Source organism: Syngnathus scovelli, chromosome 2 (genome assembly GCF_024217435.2).
Source record: "Syngnathus scovelli strain Florida chromosome 2, RoL_Ssco_1.2, whole genome shotgun sequence".
NCBI lineage: Eukaryota > Metazoa > Chordata > Actinopteri > Syngnathiformes > Syngnathidae > Syngnathus > Syngnathus scovelli.
This window is the reverse complement of record NC_090848.1, coordinates 14816130-14835313: the sequence shown is the minus strand read 5'-3', so window position 1 is coordinate 14835313 and position 19184 is coordinate 14816130. Positions and strand designations below refer to the sequence as shown.

Here is a 19184-nt window from a genome sequence, read left to right as displayed (position 1 = left end):
TTTTTTTTTTTTTGTTTACTTTGAATCCGGCTACTTTTCACTGCGTGGTAAGATAATTGATGCAAACAATACCCTTTCAAGAACTATTGTAATTTTACTGTTTATTGTTTACTTTAATTTGTTTTGGTTTTTGCTCCAAAGCACCAATACCAATTCCTTGTTTGAGTAGCACACACTTTGGGCAATAAAAAGTGATAAGAATTTTAATTGGGAATTTTATGTCACCCGGTGGGTTTTGTATTTCACTGTTAAATTCAGCTCAGAGCTGTCACTCGGTTGGGCTCAGTCAGTTTCCAGTGGTGAAAAGAATTGTTGGGATTGATTTTTACTCGGAATAAATATTTCGTAGTGCCAAAACGTTCTTCTTGCCCAAAATGCTCTTCTTCTAAAGATATCATCTTGATGGTGTTTTGGTGTACTGTCAACTAAAATACTGTACAATGGTGGATCAATTCAGAATTCAATCTACGTGGAGTGGGGATCGAGTAACGTGTTATGTACAACGTATTTCCCAATGAATCGGGGAACAGATTGTGCTGCACTATCCTAACGATGGGAGCACAAGTCATTTAGTATCGGGCAACACAGTTGGACTGAAGGCGGGACTACAGCTCTGTGGCTGCGACTTGTTTGAAAAGTTCTACTCAGCCCGTCTGTAAAGTTTTACTTTCCTCATAAAGTGAGTTTGGTTCGGCTCATCATCACATTGGGACACACAGCAGACTCAAGCTAGCCGCACATCTCAGGCTACAGCTTTATTGGCTGAAGTTGCTACACTCAGAATTGTCTTTATTTAGAGCTTGGGAAACAACAATAAGCACCATCTCGAGCATTCCCTATGCCAGCCTTACGGGACTCTTTGAACAGAAATAACGTTGCAGTGAGAACGTAACACGTCTGTATGAATCACAATGCGGTGAATGTCATTTGTCAATATATATTCACCTGGACATCCATGTGATGGATGAGAAGCAGCTTTGAAGCCCTGATGTACAATAAAGTCACAGTGACAGCAAGTGGGAGGGGGTTTGTGAAGGGATGCTAATGATGTGGTCATAAATACATAGTATAATGGATGCTCGGATACGATTAGGGTGATGATATGATGAGGGGTGTCAGTGCCCAGTTTAATGACTAATACAGTGCGATGGAATAGGAAGAGACAGCGGTGTCAGGCTGAAGTGGAATAACGCCTGCAGCCTCTTTAGTACACATAAGGAACTGTCACAGCAAGCTGCCTCACAAGCAAAAATTGTCGCAACAGCAATTAGCCTTTGCCGCAAAAAATACTCTAAACTCACAGAGACTCGAGTCAAGTCATTTTCTGGCATGTGGGGAAAAAAGAAAAACAAGTATTTATGTACATAGCTCTACTGTTGTTGTGACATATGGAAGCGGTGAAAAAACACACGCAACCACAAGTGGGTTGCAGGTTGCAGAACTAATCTTAAAAGTAGGTAACCGCATTATGTACAATACCCATAGGAAATCTACACAGGGATCTGCGATTGATTTATTCAAAGGAAAAAGATGCCTGAGACATAAAGACAAAATAGTATATGTGAAACCGTAAGGCAATATATCGTGAAATATTGAGTTTTTAATTGCTTGTACACACAAAGCTCGCTCCTTGCAATCTGGATACAGACATATTGATAATCGCACCAAATTTACCCCTTCTTAGCAACAGCCCGATTCTTGGACGTCTCCGTCAGATTATCCTGGCAAATCATTCAAATAGGGTTGGGGTTGACGAATGTATTAAAAATGTTCAATATTTTCAACCGCATTGCACACATAAACAGATCTGTGTGTATTTCAGCAGCTTGGTGATTTAAGTTTAAGAATTTTAAGAATTCAGCTATTTAAGAATTAGCTGCTTGCCTAGGGCACTCACTTAGCGGCTAGCTGCTAGCCACAAGTCGCAAACATTGGCAACAGGGGCAATACCAGCGTAATTAATTTGTTTTTGTTTTTAGCATCCCAAATTACCAATTGAACGTTTCATGGTGACCTTCTGTTGATGGCCACTGATATAAACCTAAGATGGGCTCTGACAAGCCTCCAGATGGTAAGACGAGTTCATTTCAACTTATCCTGTTTAGGATTGCCACAAGATACATATAATATAGGCAGACAACCAGACACACTCATATTTACACCTTCACTGAGTGAACTACTACACTATAAGTGACCACAAGAAGGTCAAGATATGCAGTCATCCATCTTTATTTGCAGCCTATGGTTAACGCATATCGGGTGTCTGAGCTCCAAAACAACATTCAAGCAATTTCAGCCACCATGGTTTTAGATGGAGTGAGACACTGGACATTATAAATGATTCAAAATTGACATCCTATGGAAAATGTAACGGCAGACAAAGGTCAGGTAAAGTTTAGCTCCATATGAATGGCCACGGACAGCGGCCGGGTTCCACTAGATTGCTGCTTGGCCTTTCAGCAAAGAGCCACTTGCCTCAATCATAACTCTCTGCATACATAAAAAGGAGAATCCGAAGCCTCGCGGGAAGCCAGTATTGTTTATGGCCACAATATAGATTTTTATAAAGCTCCCAGGAAAAAAAGGAATTGTGCCTTAAATTACGAAGATGTCTCTGTGAGTCGTCATCGGAGAGTTATTTGGGCCCCGGGGCTCGAGCAGCTCTATGGTTGGAGATGGAGGGGTAGGAGGGGCTCGGGGAAGCCGAAGACGCCAGACGTTCATTCATATGCTCGGAATTGAAGAGTTACCCAACCTAATAAAACCCAATAAAACTACGGCCAAGATGAGACTCCTGCATGTGAATATTATAATAGTAATGTTCCATTATAAACTTTTAACAAAACTTTCAGGCCTACCGTACATGCCTCCATCACTTTCTTGTCATGAGCTTTAATCTATTTCCGCCTGAACCCTTTGTTGCACTACTTGACCTGCAAGCTTTGCAACACCAAGTCTCGAAGACAAAGTCATGTGTCAGCCGGCATCAGTGAAGCAAAGCAGGGTAGCCGTGTTGCTCGTTGATGCGATGTGGCTGGGTGGCGTGACTCCCGTGGCCGCAGAGCCGGACGCCGGCGGCTCCCTGGGCCCCCCTGGCCGGGTAATAAATCACTGGCACGACAGCCATAGTGACCTTTACATTATGGCGCACACCCACGCAACGCATGTACTGTACGTGCACACAATGCTCCACGTTAATGCCGTGGTTGTGAAAAGGTTACTTTATTGATTTAGGCAGCCTCATCATAGCGCCACACTCCTACATTTTAATATAAAGATGTCAATTAAAAGAAAGAAAAGCCGACGCTCGACATCCTTAAAGTACCAATACGTGCTTGGTGTCAAGATTAATATCATACTCAAAACAAATCAATAAGCCAAAGCTTCACATCCCCCAAGACAGCACATCTAATCAGAACTATCAATCCTACACGTCTCGCCCGGCTCATAGTCATTACCGGCCGGCGGAGCCCGAGGACATTAGCGTCGACGCAGCCTATCCAGCGGAGCGGAGCACCTTGAACGGAAGCGTGGTCAGACACCCTCTGCGCCGGGGGGACGAATGAATGGCAAGCGTACGGAGCGTCATCATGCTAATGGGCCGTGCTAAATGGAGCAGCTCTGGGCAGTGAGGGCTGAGTGGTCTGCTTCGTGATCCAGAGGCGTACCCATTTCACGGTGTCTGCCCGAGACCTGGCCACACTCACTCACGGTGATGGAAAGGCTCCATACGGCGTCCACATTTAAAGGCTTGGTGGAGAACCCGAGGTTAGTATGAGGTGCCATCATGGTAGCCGTCTGTAGGCATTAACTTTCAGGGGTCTTGATCCAGCATCATGTCACGCTCATTTGTGACACGGCCACAAGCTCTCAGCAACACATTACGGACATGCCAGTACCACGGCAACAAAGAACATTAAGATCCATCAGCATGCCAGTCACGAAAATGTACGCTTGCCAGAATACGCAGGCGGGAAATGAGTGTTTTCTCCCTGTTACAACAAATTTCACAGTGCCACACTACGTACTGACCTTGACTTGTCATACAGCAGGATTCATTTTAACGTAAAGCTCGCAGGTCAATAGATGAAAGAATGCCGTTAAAAATGATAAGTGTTTGCTTGTAGACAATCCCAATGTATCCCGCCAAGCATCAATCAAGTCACCTTTTCACAAAGACATGCCCCTCTTAGTTAATGCGCCGGTAAAGTAAGCCAAGCTTTCAGAAGCAACATGACACATTCAATGTCTGCTCTCCCTGAATTGTCCACTTTGCAGAAAAATATAAAGCAGAAGGTTTGAAGGTTACATTCACCATTCCACCTGACACAAGGAAACATAGTGGCACCTTCAGATACAAATTGAAAATGTTCCATGAACACATTTGGAGGAAAAATAGTTTTACACCAAATATTGCATGTTACCGTCCCAGTTTGTTTACATCAAAACAAAACAAATAAATCAAATTAAAGGGCTGCTTGCATTCAAATTAAGGAATGCTTCAGGACCCCGAAAAATGCATCGTCAGCATTCAGTGTTTATCAAATGTGTCATCTGACAAGGACCATGAAGATCTTTCAGCTCAATTAAGTTAAAAATCATCTTTAACACAGTTACAATGAAAAATAAAAGAAAATGAAAAGAATGAGTAAAAGCTTAGCCCTATGATGGCATCGGTGAGTCAATCCTGCTTCTGCCAGTCTAAAAATGATTCACCCATGGTCTTGAACAAAGTAGCTGGTCCTTTTTTAAACCTCACTCACAAGAACAACAACAACACACACAAAAAAATGAAGTAACACGTCGCCCAAAGCAGCGCCCGTGACAATCAAAATAACCTCTGGACACTAAGCGAAGCTGACGAGTGCACAAAGATGATCAGGCCTCAACGGGAAGGACAAGCCCTTCGAGTTCTGCTTGGCTTCTTCCTTTCATCCCAATTCGACTGTTTGGCTGAAAGATTGTTTTGAACCAGCTTGTGTCAGATGTCATTCACAATTAATCGCCTTCTTGTCCGGATGACGGATGGCATTCTGTTCACGTACCAAAACTTAGCAAGTTGACCATTGGAGATGTCAATATATGTTGTGTGGGTTTATCTCAGGGAGTGATCATTTTTGATACAGCTGAGAAAATGGCGATGCACCATTACCTGATATTTACGAGGCTGGGGGACTGTGAGCCAATCAATTTAGGAAGCAAACAATTAACGCGGGGTGGGGGGGTAGGCTCGAATGTGAACCCTGTCAGTGACAAATTGTATTGGGACCGCAGATGCGCATTGAAACACTGGATTATTGCACTGTGAAGTGCGTCAATCTATCAATGAGAGGTCAGGGGGGCCCCACAGCAGGCATCCATCACAATAAGAGAAACATGAAAAGAAGAAAAAGGGCTGAGTGAGCCGCGGACATTTGTCTGGACGTTTGCTTTTAAAAGTGATGTACGGATGCAGCGCACACAGTACATCAATATGTTACTATTCAATTTTCTGTCGACGAGGTTTGATTACTTTTCCCGCCAGCTGGGCTTCATTTGCGGGCAGTGAATTGTAACGTACAAACACATTGCCTCCTGCGGTTTCTTGAGCGGCACTATTGCAAAACTGTTGATAATGCACGTCGACAAATTAATAGGTCACGAAATGTGGAGTCAGTCTACCATCAATGAGTACAATCCAACAACAAGGCAATGTCTGACTTTACGGTCCAGGCCTTTCTAATAAAAAAAACTGTACGCATTTTGATGCCATATGTGTGTCAGCAGTAAATTCTGAGCTCAGATAACACCGATCTTGTTTGCTACAGCATATAAAAAAACTGGAAAATGAGCAAACAAAAATGTTGATCTCTTTTCTGCATAATGTTTACATGAAATTCTCGAGCTGTATAAAGCACAAAGATGATTTGTTTTGCTTCCACGTTGGATTAAACAAAAGTATTCACATTTGACTGAAAACCAGAGGATGTCGACTTATAATTTTTATTCTAAAAAAATAATTTAAATCCGTTTCCTTCTTTTCCATTTTGTGTGCTCTAAGCTCTCTCGCTTTACATTTTTGTGTGTTGAGTGTTGCCAGGGTCCATTTAATTATCTGGCAGCTTATGCTTTAGAGTCATTGTATTCGAACTCAATGGAGGCTGTGCAATTTCCACTAATGCATTTTCCCTTTATGAGAATAGTTGAGTGAATTCATTGGAGATCAGATGTGCTATGAATGTATTGTTGAGATATTTCATTTTTATGACTGCACCACAGAAGATGCTTCCTTGTTTAATGTCTCACTTTACACTGTAAAAAAAAAAAAAAAAAAATCCTATTTGATCACACAGTAATTGAGGGCAAAGAAGCAAAGCTATGTTGTGGATGAAGAAAATGAGGAGGACCTCCTGACATCAAGATATTTTCAAGCCTGTGTTCATGACATGAGAATTTGCAAAATGTTCATTTCTGACCATGAAAGAAGTTGTATGTTAAATGCACAAAACACCAAGAGTGTGGATTTTATGACTCATTAAGAGCTTATTTACCAAACATCTAGGAAACTAACAAAACTAAATTGTGACTTGTAGGATGTTTCTTTCTATTCTTCTTCCTCTGTATTGTAGGCTGGTCAAACTACAGTTCAATGTTGCGGATCTTTGCAGTACCATAGCTGTATAGAATAAATAATTCAGCATTCTTGCGCTAGACTCGGCAATAAAGGCGACGTCTTTATGTTCCGTGTCTAAGTGAGATGGATGATGCTTAAACGAGTGAGGGTTGAAGTGGATGTGACTTTACAAAAAAAAAAATCATCAATCTACTCAAGGAGCTCACATAATGACTCTTGTTCGTTAATTTAATATTAATACACAGTCTATCCTCACTTGACTTTGGATGATAGTGACGGCAAACATATGGCTTTATCTAATCTTCGGGAACCCTGAGACTCAGGTTAATTACTTTCCACTTGCGGGTCCTCAAATCTTAAAATCTCAATCCGCACCATTAATTTGTTTTTAGGCCGAGCTTGCATTTTTTATTCAAATGCTAAATACAAATGAATGAAAGTAATTAAAACAATCAAGCAGATTGATATTCTACCCTGACAACAGGCTAGTTTTCAACTTTTCATTTGAACTAGCCCATAACAAACTCTACTGAGAGGGACTGTGACAAAATGTCAGAGCCTTGACTTGCTCCATTTGTGGAAGCCTCATTTGATGCCGACACATGCATGAAAAAGGGCTGGGGCAGTATTTTAAAAGCGTAGCGAGTTGACCTTTGGCTGATCGCTGAGGCTAGACAGGTGGCAATGTCCATCTCTTACAAGCGGCGACATTTGAAAAGTGATCCCATGATGCCAGAAACAAATTAGTTCATGCCGATCAACCCCCAGTGCAGACACGACTCGACTAATTGAGAAAAAAAAAAAACTGAATTAAACTATTGATTAAAAAAAGAAAAAAAAATCAACTATTTTGGAAAATAAAACATCACTTTTGGTCACAAACGGATTCAGGATTTATTATCTTGTTTGAGTCTCGAGTGGGACGGCAGCGTAACAATAATATCCTCCTCCTTCAAATTATTGTCCCTCGGGTGCAGTATTGAGCCAGACATTTATCGACTTCCAATCAAAGTTGAAAAGAAAATTAGCGGTTCTACGGTATATTCAGACAGACGTCCTGCATGGATGATGAAAATACAACAAAGTTTTTCTTTTTTTATCCTACATAACAGAGTGACAAGGTAAAAAGTTAATGATTTGGGAAGCACAAATGTGGTTGCTAACTTGCTACCGTATTTTGATGTCAGTCTACGGAGAAAAAAAAGACGAGAACTATAAACATAAGTTTTATAGGACATAAGGTCAAGTGTTTTTTTTTTTTTTAATTAGAGATGCAAATAAACTCTATTAGACTTTTTTGACTGATTCTGATTCTGAATCTGCGCTATTCACAAGCAGATCAAGTTTTCAAAATAATCGTAAAGATCAAATAATAATATAATATAAGAGTAATATATTTAGAAGTATGTATGAATTAAGGGTTAAGTTCAAGAATTGTTTCTGAAGGGTTTTTTTGTGTAAGACCTAAAAACACCTCAAACAACTGACTTGCTACAAAAAATCTGACTCCAAAATAAGTTGAAGTACCCAAAAACCATCTCTGATTAAAATTTGCAATGGACCAGAACATAACCTTTGTGTCGTCAGATGTACGCTTCATCACAATGCCATCAAATTTTGGAAGGCGACACGGGCAGGTGTTGAGTTCTGGTGCCATTTTAGGCGCCAAATGCCGCTTAGCTCGCCCAGTGGTGTCATTAGCTTTCAGCCAAGGAGACAGCTTGGCCCCTGATCTCGGCATACTGCTTTAAAGCTTCCATGTGTGGACATGCTTCCGTTCCGACTGACTCCCCAACTCATCACACAGCAAATGCCACACTCATTTGGCCACAACACAACTGCATTTGATCATTTGCAAATGTAGCAGGTGATTTAGTTTATCTCAAAGTTTGACTACTATGCTCTAACCTAGCTAAACAAACCGCACCAAAAATGCCCCCCCCTAAAAATAAAAAACTCCTGGAAATTATCTTCATGCATAATTTCTATATTGAAAATCACTGTAATCGTTTTTGCATGTAATAATCAAAATTCTTAAGTTGGTGACTTTTATGTGTTCATGAATTGTTCTCACAATGTCGAAATAAGGCAGAATTTTCCTCTTACCTTGAACTTTCGGTTTATGAAGTGACGTCATCCGACAACATTTTTGGCACTCTTCATCACAGTCGGCTTGGCACGACAAGTCCCTGTCATCCCAGGAGCATGTGTTCACCATTAAGGCTTATTTGTAAAACAAAAAAAAAAGTCGTATACAGCCCACAGGAAGACCAATTGTACCTTCAAGTGAAGCCCTTCCATCTTCAGACATGACCATGTGAGAGAGGCTGCGCATCCAGCAGGCCATCTGTTGCCGTGTCAGCAGCTATGCGTCATCACTAAGGAGGCACAATCTGTTTGACGTTACCTGCCAAAAAAAAAAAAAAAAAGCGCCTATAAACATCTGCTTGAATATTTGCACAGTAAATCTAAGAGCGCCACCTTGAGAATCTTGATTTTTTTTTTTTTTTTTGCCAGATGCCAGCAGGTAAATGTGTCACGTACGGCTCTTTTTTTTTTTTTTTTTTTTTTAAACCAGTCCACACTTTCACCTGGACAAGATGACAGATGCAAGAAGTCCCGCCTGAGTGCAAACATATGGAATGTCAGTCGGATGGGTGACATTTGTCTGGGATTTACAATTTCTGCTGAGTTTTCTTCCCCCCTGGCATTTAGCTGAATGTGATGATGAGTTCCCTTATTGTAAGCCGGCGAGGCTTACACTTGTGAGGCAAAACAGCAGAATACTGAATACTGACTTGCGACGTGACGTTATGTTTGAGAAGTGAGTTTTCCCTTTGATTTTGAAAATGCCTCTTCCTCCTATCTGTCACAGCTCTGCAGGTTATTACAGTGGAGGAGGAAAAACATTTGATTGACTCTGCTGGACTTTAACTTTAGTTTGAAAAGTTGCCTTCAGGGTCCTCACAAGGACATTTGGCTTCATGCACCACCTGTCAATAATGTTAACGACAGCCCGCAGCACCGCACAGGCGCGGGCCACTCCAGCACCGGAGGGCTCGCTGGCAGGACAAGATGCATCTCCCACATGGTGTCCAGCTCACAAAAGCTTGCAGCGGCACACGGCCAGCGTGCAGCTGCAGGGAAGCCACACGCACAGCAAAGCACTGACTTGAACATTTATGCTACTGTTAATCCCGTAAAAACTAGTTGGGGTGGGGGTAGTAGTTGGGGGGGTGGTCTCTCGAACTACAGCAACGCTCAGTGTGAATGTGCCACCTAGCCAATTGCGCCAGCCTTCACGTTGTTCTGACCCTCTACAGTAGAACACTTCCCAGTTCATATGGGCAGTAGTAAAAAAATATAATCAAACTAATGAAACCTGTACCTACTAAGTATGAAAAAAACTGACACATACCAGTACAAGAGTGAATTTCTATTAGTTATGGCAGAGGTTAGCATCAAGCAAAAAGACATGTCATGGTAATGACAATGGCGGTAATACTGAGTTGAATGCAATCTGAAAGGATATACACGTTGACGAAAAAACAATTTGAAGCAAAAAGAGAATAAATAGATAATAATAAAATAAAGTAAGATCATCCAGCAATCTGACAGGGATTTTGTTGCAATGTAGTATATTGAATAATATATTGAATATATTGTAGTAAGTAGTACCACTTAAAACATTGTGGTGTTATTTCATGCTGCTGCAGTTATTAATTTGGAGTCAAAAAACTAAAACTGTTTGTCAAGCCTGGAGGATGGAGTGCCAATCACTTTTGTAGCCTGCACACTCCAAATCTTAAACAAAAGCAATCGGAGTGTTTGTTGTGGATGCAGAGCTCCCATCGTCACATGAGAGCTCATCAGTTTTAATGGATATGTGCACCATAATCACGGCGGCGGCCCGTTCTCAGGGCACAGGGCTTATTACTCTGGTAAAACATTAATGAGCCTCTAGTAAAAAAAATTATAAAGGGCCTCCCAGGAGAGGTGGGAGCCAACAAATCTTCACTCTGCTGAGGGTGTCCTTCCTAAGCAACGTTACCGAAAGACTAAATGGGACAAAGACTACTATGATAAAACACAACAAGTAACATTTTTTAAAAGGATTTATTGATGGTGGTATTGGGCAAAAGCCCTCGATTAAAAGGTATAAGGTCCGGTTCAAAAACATATATTGAGATGCTTTAACTGTTTCCCATTAGCTTAAATGAAACAAGTTTAATGGTTTTGAACAAAATCATTGTCTGCACTTGTGGGATGCCATCAAGGCATCGTTAAGGCACATTCTTCATGATGCCAGTGCTAACAGCCTGTGACATAAAGTCAGCTATGTTAATAGGATAAGCCGAGTGAAAAGCTCATTCAAAGTACGATCACTCAAGTTTATACATTCGGTGGCTTTTAAACTTCTTGCGACTTACAATTGATTTCAGTATAATTAATTTTGGGCTCTGTGTCATGATTAGCTTGTAGTTTGAAGCAAAGCAAATATATTCATAGGACAAATGTCCTAGTTTTTCCTGGGCTGAAGTGAATGACCTATATTTTTTTTCTCTTCGGTACCCTGTAGTTGTTTGCTTATTGTATTGAAGGTGGCAGCAGTTTGTCTGTCCGTCTAGAACCCCCACCTCCCTTCCCCCATGGTCCACAAATCAATATTGACACCGCGCCTTTGGTAGACGGACTGAAGGTAAAACCTTGTCCTTCATTACTGAGCATTGACTATGTAAGAAAAAAAAAAGCTTATTTTCACTTTGCATCAATGTGAAAACCCGACAAGTGGTTGTTTGTCCAATTGTTAAAAACACAACACATGCAATAACGTGTGTTCTCTTGCAAGGACAGAACATCGTTCTTTTAGCAAGAAGTTTAAGAGCCATGAGTGCTCCTTGCCAGTCGTCAATAGCATTCGATATTCATTCCATGAATCTTTTCAGCATAGTAATTTGTATTGTTTTAATAAGCGTCAACCTGTGTAGATATATATGTTTGTCGTTTTCAATTAAATTATATGTGAAATAAAAGTTGAAGCAGAAATTACAATTGTTTGGGCCTTTCAAAAAATAAAAATTATGCTAACATTAGGAGCCACTGTTGGTAAGCTGGTACAACATGAGTTACTCAAATTTCATGCTGCAATAGAAATCCTCTCACGGTTTGCGTTCTGACCAGACGCGATGGCTGATGTAGAAAGAAAAAAAAAAAATCACTGGGCTGCAACCTACGTCAAGTATGATAATCATTTGGGTTCACACATGCTATTACCATCTTCCCAAGTTCAAGAAATGAGCAGCATTTACTTTACGTACTGGATTGTTTATCCTCCAAGCCGTGTCAATTTAATTGGGACGCTTGAGCTCAATGTGACAAACAACGGTGAGAAAAGAAACCCTTATGGAAGAGATTTGTTGCACAATAAATGAAGCGTCGTGTTATGGGAAAAGATTTGGCCTCATGCGGCGTACACAGACACCAAGACGCGGCCTCACAAGGCGGTGGGTATTAGCGCACTATTTATAAGACTCCACTTTAATTTCTAGCAGACGGCTGTGGTCCCCAATGTGCCTTATCAGCCACAGGGAGCCTTGACTTCAAGTTAAAGGCCGAGTAGCTCCCGGCAGGACTTCTCGCCTTGCGAAAAACCCTCAATGGTTTGTGTCAACCTCTACAAGGGAGGGAAACGCGAATTGATTTGCAGCAATTTTAAATGTTCTGAATCGTGAGCGTGTCCGCGATCCCGTTTGTGGAGAGCTTTCGACACAGATACGCGGGGCCATTATTATTCCTCGCCACATGCACTTCCCGTCTGAACCTTCCCTTGATCAATCTGCAATCATGTTATTATTGCTGAGCTCTCCTTGGAACAATGAAAGTGAGATTGAAGCGCCGTCGACTTGAATGAAAGCCTAATGGATAGCTCTAGGAAGCTGCCACAGAGACACATTAATTAGACCTTTGTCGTTATATTTCAAGCCTTTCCTCTCCATCTCACATTTCTGCTACAATACTTATTATCCCTTTAGAGAGCTAACCACTGATATTCTCCGCGTGAACAATTAGCTGAAGATTTGAGTGCTACTCTGGTGCCTGGTTTTTTTTCCTTTTTTTTTTCTACTACATGGTGATTAATGGCAATCCTGAGAGGTTGCGATTGGGGCGTGTGCAATTCTCAGTAGGTGATCATCAGTCAGGACATTTACATGCATAGTTTAGTTGCAGTCTGGCATAAACGAAGACAATAAATCATCGTATACTTGGATTGTCTCAATAAGCATGCACATCCAAATCCATTTATTGACTCGAGTCTTAGCATAAACTACACGACCATAGGTGCCCATTTTTTATATTTTTTACTGTAATTTTCGGACTATAAGCCGCACCAGACTATAAGCCGCACCAGCTAAAATTCAGGGATATTTTTGTTTTTTTCCTATACAAGCCGCACCGGACTATAAGCAGCACGTGCGCACAAGTTGTTTACAAAGTAAGACAGTACACAAAAAGCCTTTTTAAAGTTTAAATAACATACACATTAACATGTCTTTCTAAACGCTGCCTGTGACGCAGCGGTAGTACCGCAGCAGCACGGAAGTGTGCACGCGGGTTATTTACAAAGAAAGACCGTACACAGAAAGCCTTTTTAAAGTTTTAATAACATACCTTAACATTTCTTTCCAAACATTGCCTGTGACACGGCGGTAACACAGCAGCAACACGGTAGCACTGCACTAACAGGGCTGGTTCAAAAAACATACCAGTAAAAGTAAAAGTAGAGCTGTCTTCATCTTTCTCCTGTGCACTGAAACCATCGAAGTCTTCCTCCTCAGTGTCCAATTGGAATAGCATTAGATATCCTTCGCTACACACTTTCCCAGTCTCGCTTTCGTCGCGGCTTATAGTCCAAAATGTACGGTAATTGTTAATTCCATTATTCCAAAAATGATATTCCCTGATGCATTTTTGTTTTGACAAACCCATTAGGTTCATTATGTAATTTTACCAAACTCCGATAAGATATTTGTATAAGATACCAGTCTTATATCAGAAAAAAAATGAATCAGATTGCATGGGCCTGTCACTATCAAATACGATATTTTCTATGCACCCCGCTTGCTTTTTTTCCTCACATAGCTGCTCCATAATTATGTAAACCTTTCTATCCATTTTCCCTGTTAAGAGGCACAACATCCTTCATCCTTGTTAATTACCGCAATTCTTCCATTATTTTATTTAAGTCCCGAAATGTGTCACCTTCGCGTCTCGTGTGTGAGTAAACATTTAATGAGATTCAGCCAGTCTGGCCGTGGGCAATAAAATAGCAAACTGGCAATATGGCTCTCTGCCAGAGTGGACCAGAAACATCTGTTCACATTATTAATGAATCAATTATATGTCACACGTGTGCCAAGCCCCACAGGCCTGTACCATTGGAAGCGAGCAGGATATAGGGTGAGGGACTGCAGAGTCGGGATAAGCAAAGCCCCCCCCATGAGGTCACATGGCCTGCAGCTGCTGGCGAGCATTCGCTGTGACTCATAAACAACCTGTCAAGACGTCATGTCAGTCAGTCATCGGATGGCGGTGGACCGATAAGGTGGAGAGGTTGTATAAAAGCAAAAAGGGACATCACAACAGCGGTTGCTGAGGTACCGCATTCGGTTTTGATGAACTAGTTGAGTCATTGGAGAGCAAGTATCTGATGTGTTGAAATAATTACCTGACCTATACATAAAACAGCATTTTCTGGAGAGCACTATTGATGCCCCTTTCTAACAGATTTTAAGGATTTTTTAAAATTATTTGGTTGGGTTATAAATGATAGATACAATAGATCTGGGAAGGGGTCAATCCTCACCTGATGATAGAATGATAGATATTCAAATATGCCGCAGTGTAAAGTGGAAGTGTAGAGATGTGTCTACAGAAGACTGCAAAATGCGCAACACAAACTTTTGTCAATGTTATCCCCCGCTAGACTTGGAGGCAATTTCTGTGATGTCATCCTGTTTTAAAAACTTCCCCTTTCTTTTCCGTCACAGCAGTGAGACTGCAATTCCTAATGTTTGCAGCTACAGACATCAACTGATGGATCTATATATTTTTTTTTAGATTTACTCAATCAGGAGGGACCAACCATCGATTTAAGAACCACCCAAAATTGTAAAGCAGTTTGTCATAGAAAGAGAGCAACTCAAAAGAATACAATTCAGGTGATTTATGAAGCTTTACCTCGGCCGAGATTTGGCTCATTCAGCGCTTTTTCACAAAAGAACTGTCCTTTTTCATTAGAAAAGAGTGACCCTCCTCTGCCATGCAAAGTCCCGCTCAGACCTACATTTTTGTGGATGCGCTTAGCTTGTGCTTTAGGCAAAATGACAACTTGCTTTCTGACCAGACTTGATGTTTTTTTTTCCACCATTTTTGTCCAGACACAAGGGGAAAAATTACTTCCACTTCAGAAGCCATTTGTTGCCCTTCCAGTGATGTGTGACCCTGCTTTATTTGATTTCATTTGTTCACTTTCATCACCGTTCTTCCCTTTGATTCACAGGGATGGCGGCAAAGACAAGCTTGACATCTATTTGGAATGGCACAAAGAAAAATGCCGTTATCAGAGTAGTTGTGGAGACATTCCTATTGGGAACGCCAACAGCCATCCAGGGAACCATTTTTATTTGAATTGGAGCATTGTTCGATAAAGTAAAAGTATGAATGTCGGCAGACTTTTAAGATACTGAACACTAAGTTGCTCCATCATCAGGAGGTGAATGAAGAGAGTCTGGGTGACATGGTTAGCATATCAATAGCACCATATTAACTTTCAAGTTACTAATATTGTTGAACCACAGTTGCAGTACAATTTGGTTATAATTCTTGCTGATTATGGGACTATCAAGATATTTTGTCTATGTCATCTAGTTCTATACAAGTGCAAGCCCATTTAGCATTTACCATTTCACATGAAAGTAACCCAAGGCCATATCAGCACATATAAAGGTTGTTTGAAAAACAAATATTTTCTACAACTTGTGGCCTTTTGTCCACAAGTGCAGTTTGGGCTGCCAACTACAAAGCTTTAGGAAAACTTTGCCAGTAAGATTTAAGGATTTACATGCAGATAGGAAAACTGTGTAGGTCCTAAAACACATCTGCGATGAATTCCATTTCAATAAGGAAATTGCAAGGGATTTGTTTTTGTTTTTGTTTTAAATGAACACACAGCTCATAACCATTTTTGAACTAGGGTGACTAGTATTTATTTATTTATTTATTTATTTATTTATTTAACCATTCCTTCCTTTATTTATTTACTAGATTACTTACTGTTTGGCCTTTGCAGAGCAGTGACATTTTAATTACAGTATATAATATAGCAATGATTAAAACATATAATGTGGTCCTATTTTACAATATAATTTTAAGAGTGAATTTATGTGCTAATAATTGGAATTATTCAGGTTTTCTGGGGTAGTCACTTAGAGCCCACTTAACGCATATGCTCAAATGCAGAAGCAGACAGAAGGACTGTATTTCTCCTGTTATGAATAAGTAAGAAACTATTGAAGCATTGACTAGAGTGTAAATGTATACAGAAGGAAAGCCACTCCTAGCAATCAGTCTCTGTGTCATTGTGATTAAAAGCTGATCGAGTGTGTGCGAGTGTATTTGTGCACGTGTGCTTTGTGTAAAGGGCAAGGAGAGCTTGCACGCTTCACTGACCCTCCAGCCAATAAACACTCGGCAATAATGAGTAATTTAAGTCACCTGATTGGTTCTGTCAGTGACCTTCACACTCAGGCAGAACATGGAGCAATTAGTGGGCGTCTCATCACCAAAGGAAATGTGGATTAGACGCGGAAGAAGTGGAAATGAGCCACAGGAGACAAGAGTCAAATATATGGAGGACTGGTACCAAATCAGCATCTGCTTCGAGGAGATGTTTGACATTCATTGTGTTATGGGCCATTGGTTGCTATTTTTTTAAATTGTACTATATTTATGGCTCATTTTACAGTTGACATATGATGTCAAGTTCTTCAGCATCAGTCCCACCTGTTTTTCTCAGTGTCTACAATTCTGAAAGAAAGAAAGAAAGAAAGAAAGAAAGAAAGAAAGAAAGAAAGAAAGAAAGAAAGAAAGAAAGAAAGAAAGAAAGAAAGAAAGAAAGAAAGAAAGAAAGAAAGAAAGAAAGAAAGAAAGAAAGAAAGAAAGAAAGAAAGGGGAGGTCTTCAAGGTAATTCAGCTCATTTTGCAGTTTGACCTTTTGACATCCAGAAACTCTATTAACTTTTGCAAAGAAGTTGCAAAGAGGTCATAAAAATTCTACTCACCGCTGTTCAAATGCCAGATTATTGTGATATAAAGAATGAGATTGAGGTAAATAATTGCAAGGCTCTATTTCCACTATTAATGTGAATAAACCAAAATTCACATTCAAATTCATGTTAAATGGGAGGGCTGCCACTATTTAAAGAGCCACTTAAACCCAAATAAACTTGAGGTGTTCTAGTAGGCTTTTTCCTCAGGATTTTTTTTTCACTTACATGATTTAGTGAAATTCGCTTTTGTCATAGGTACTCAGTATGGCACAATTAAAATCGCAATTTAAAACAAACAAGATTCTGATTTGGAATTTACTGACCGAGCGTGACTGCAAACACACAAACTTGTGGTTTTGGTACATATAATAGCAGACATGTTGACTTTAAGGAGGTGGAGCCTAAAAGGAACTGTGCGTCACGACGTATTGGTAGAAAATGTTGTCCGTAGTGATAAAATTGTGGAAGACTTCCACCAGCTTGCAATGCCATCTGTCCACTTTCTCGACAACGTCCTTTTTAGGGTCATGGAAATGGATGCATAATTAAAAAAAACTTTCACTTTTCTTTACTTGTCAGTGATTATAAATACAGTATTAGAATACGACACTTTCTGCTGAAAAGCTTGTGTTACTTCATCTTTCCAAACTCTTTTTCAAAACCATGAGTGACGCAATACATAAATACAGTAGAGTACTTATTCATAACTCAGTAAAGCTGTGCATTAGCTCGAAAGGAATCTGCATACACTTACGTTAGTACGCCGCAGGGCTTTCTTCCACAAAACAAGGATTTGCTCTCAAAAATTTTGAGCGTTCCGGAACATTTAAAAGTCAAGCCAAGTCAAATTGGACTCTTACGGAGCTTAAGAAATATTAGCCTCTGATCTAAACATCCTAACCAGTCAAGGAAAAACTCAAAAAAACCTCCTGGGAGAAAAATGAAGAAAGCTCAAGAAGGGACCACAGATGAGCGGCATTCCCCCTTCCAGAGTGACCAAGCTGCATTTCGAGTCAGCAACATTTGACACACACAAAATGTGTTTACATATTTGTTCTTGAGCTACAATAATTAGTTCAGTATTTCTTTAGGCTGGTTAATATTGAGGTAAAAAAAATCTTTTTTAAGTTCAGAACAATAAAATAAGTGCCAACGGTCAGACCGTTGAAGAGGACCTTTAAGAGAAAAGCCTGTTTTGTCACTGATGGAGAGGGACACATGAGCCTCCACGGCCCCCCCATTTGATCCATGTTGATCCAACTGTACCAGATGGGAGTGACTTTTCTGCCCGCTGGCCTCTGCGGCTGCCGTCACCCGCCGCTACAGGGGCCTTGCAGCGGAGGGGGGCGGTCAACCCACAAGATACTCAGACATGAGGAGATGAGCTGTCAGAGAGGGGAGTCCAACCTGTGATGTGTTTTTTCTTTCCCATGCAGCGAATCTAATGCAAATGTTACCGCCACAACCTAGTGTTGCTGGGGGCATTGCCATCTCGAGTTCGCCGCAGTCTGCTCAAAGGTCATCCCTTAAAGCCGGGTTTCTACCAAGCAGGAGGCTACTCCTCATTTCGGTATGCCCAGCATCGGTCACTCCTTCTTTTGTTTGTATTTGAATACCTCCTCAAAAACCAGCATCAGACAGTTTGTAAAGTACAAATGTGCTCCTTTGTGACGAAAATGGGTCAGAGGCTATTTCAGCTTCGAGCTCCAATAACAATTTGCCTCCGTACAGTCATTTTTCATGTACACAAAATATGAAGAAATGAATGAGACGTGAGGCTATAAAGCGGGTGTCTGTGACTGGTCCACATTAATTCGGTCTATGAGGTTCCTCTGTGGCAACCTCATTACAGTACTGTTCATAATTTATTACTGTTGATTTTCTAATGGCTTCTTAAAGGACTTTTACAGAAAGTAATTTTTTTACGGCCCATTTGTTTAACAGAATGGAGTGCCAGCTGTAAAATAAGAGCCAAAGCACAACGAATGAACTGGAGGCCAATTTAGTCCTTTCATTCTAACAAACTCGCCAACTCAAGAGTCCAACGTCATTTATCCCAAAGTGAAATTACAACAACTGACAAGCCTTTTTCGCAGATATACGCAGGCCCATAGGCATGGTACAATTTTAACTGAGCTCCAGGGGCAAAAGAAGAGAGGGTTTCAAATATAATTGTGTGAGTAACTTCCAGCAAGGATTTAAGATGACAGGAAATAGCAGAGGAAGATAAAACCAAGGGTCAA

General features: G+C 40.7%; 1 long non-coding RNA gene across 1 annotated transcript in view; it reads right to left on the bottom strand.

The window, feature by feature from the left end:
* The window catches only part of LOC125989080 (uncharacterized), a 76498-nt gene that overhangs the window by 29619 nt on the left and 27695 nt on the right, over positions 1 to 19184 (bottom strand). Inside the window, exons 3-4 of the long non-coding RNA XR_007488593.2 lie at positions 8894 to 9020; positions 8720 to 8802 (exon numbers count right to left, since the gene is read on the bottom strand). This is a non-coding gene — a long non-coding RNA (uncharacterized lncRNA). The remainder of the gene's footprint in view (positions 1 to 8719; positions 8803 to 8893; positions 9021 to 19184) is intronic.